We start from the raw sequence: 2,750 nt of genomic DNA on the forward strand, positions 1-2,750 counted from the left end.
ATGCTTCAGAATTTTTGATATCATGTTGTGAGGGCAAAAAAAGAAACTTACGAATTTTCCATTGTTGATTTTCCTTTAATGAACTTGAATGATTTGATTCAAGTTGCATATATTCTCAAGGATTTGGATGCTTCTAAACTCCAAAACACAAGCAAGGATGTGTTGAAATTGGGTCTAGGTCATATAAAACTTTTCATAGACAATTACTATGATTTTCTTCCTATGACAGACGTAGAGTTGGCTGCTACAATGGAAAAGGAAATTGTAGCTCCTAAAATCAAGGCAATGGGTGAAGCTCAGATGAAGAAGTATGTGGATGGCGAAATTTGTTTGAAGCCTTTTGGTATAGTTTTTGCTGGGAAGAATAAGAAGGGAAAGCCATCGAAGTTCTTTTTCAAGCAAGCGAAATTGAAAGATATACAACTACTCTGTATACGAACTTAATTGTTCATATGAATAATTGTAAGAAGAATAATGATGGAGATAAGGCAGAACTAAAGAAGGTGTGAATTGGTATGTGAGATTCGAAGAACATTACACTTAGCTGCTCAAGTTTTGATCAACTGATTTCTACATTGCTTACAAAAGGGGAGATTGTTAAGGTCGAATTTAGGTTGTAAAGTGTCGAAATTGTAATGTTATTTTACAAAGGCATTGTATGTCGAAAGTTAATGTCTAGTCCTTTGTAATTTTTTTTATGCTTTATGGTTCTCCTATATATAGGGGAGTTACTTAAAGTTAGATAAGAGTTTTTCGGAAGTCAGTCTTATCTAATTCACTCTTTGTAATCTTGAAGCATAATTGAGCTGAAACCAGATCTTATTTACTCTCGGTATTCTTAATTCTTGTTACTCTGATTTTATGTTCATTACTCGATTTAATACTTCATCACTTACCCTAAAGCCCATTAACTTTTCCCTAATCTAAAACACATACTCTCAGATCGCCCAACAAAGACCCAAGCAACCAAGCCCTAAAGATAGCCCAAACAGAAGCGCAAACATACAAGGCCCAAATCAGACCGAGTACACGGGGCGTACAAGCACATACACACAGCGTACTCGCTTGGAGGCTTGTATGCTAAGCGTAACTTCTTGTACCCCAACGTACTCACCCTTATTCAGCCCACACTTGATTTCTCACTTAATCCATTAAGACAAAGCTCCAAAACATAGATCTGACCTCCATGAGATGGATTATCACGTAAAGTTGCCAACTTTACGTTCATATATGGCTAAATGAGCTCTTAAGATTAAAATGGACTTAATAGATGACTTAATGCATGCATGACACCAAAATCCACATAAATCTTGCACCTTTATGCTCAACGATACCAAAACAAACTCAGATTTAAAAGAAGAAGCCCATAAACAACCCGACTCATCCATAAACACAAAAAGGAGACCAAAATCATAACAAAACAACCAAGAAGAGGTCTAGACATAAACAAGCCAAGATACAAACTTGATACCTCAGAACGCTTCCCCACAAGATGATGATTATGAATCCAAAGCCTTTCCTCCAAACACAACAACTTCAAGCATCTCTTGATTCCTTCTTAAGGGAGAATGTGCACAAAAACCTTCTAATAGCTTAAGAACACCACCAAGAGGCTAAAAGGGTCAATATAGGGTTTTAAGGATATAGAGGCTGGCTTAGAAATGAACATAAGAGGCTAACATGAGGCCTATATAGGAAAAAACATGAAATACTAGGGTTTCATACCCACCCTCGTACGCCCAACGTACGAGGTCTCGCACCCCGATCCAAGCTTCATACTACGCCACGCTTACACCCCATTATGCATTGTGTAACTGTTGGATTAGGTGTCTAAGCCCATAACTATAATTGGGTATATTTGAGTTGATAGAAGCACAAGTCCTTTTGGGTTGCCTTCACTCTTTCAACTTGATAGGAAGACTTTTACAGAGAAGTTGGAATTTATTATTTGTAATAATAAATTGATATAAATGATTTATTAATATGTTATGAAAATAATATATTAATTAGAAATCATATTATTTAATTAATATTTAGTCAGAAATTAATTTGGAGTTAACTTTGGGATTAAAAGAATTAATTAAATATGCATCGAGTGTTTTGCAATTAATTCATAGTTGTAAAATTAGGCTCTTGGACCCCTTGAATAGGAGTGGATATAAATTATAGGGAGGCCCAATAAGTTTTCGTCCAAAGCTTCTAATTAGGGAGTCCATGGGCTTCTTAGGCCTTAACCAGAAAATTAAGATTTCCACCTACAAACCCTAGCTTTGGGACTAAGCAACCACAAGTATAAAAGGAGCATGCCTCCTTGGATTTTCAGCCACTTCATCCTAACCCTAGTAGAGCCGAAATTCTGGTGTGTCTCCTCCTTTCTCCTTATCATCCTCTTGCAAAGAGTGTTTGTAAGCCATTAGAGGTGTCACATTTGAGGCACTTGCTTTCAAAGCTAAAGATCTACAAGGATTAATTGTTATTACTACATAACAATTGAGGTATGAATCTAAACCCTAGTATTAGATCAATTTCGATTTATTTAGATGCATATTAGGGTTTTTCTTTTGTATTCAAGTTTGCATGTTTAATTAGTGAAAACCTAGATCCTTAATTATAGGGATGCATGAACACATAGGATTTGTAGTTATGCTCAAAACTCATCAGTGGTATCAGATTCAGTTGAATATGATGAAATTGTGAATTGTTCAAAGGAGAAGGGAACAAAATCGTCATTTCGTTCATAGTTATCGACG

The sequence above is a fragment of the Lactuca virosa genome, chromosome 9 (genome assembly GCF_052849685.1).
Source record: "Lactuca virosa cultivar CGN04683 chromosome 9, Lactuca_virosa_CGN04683_v6, whole genome shotgun sequence".
Taxonomy (NCBI): Eukaryota; Viridiplantae; Streptophyta; class Magnoliopsida; order Asterales; family Asteraceae; genus Lactuca; species Lactuca virosa.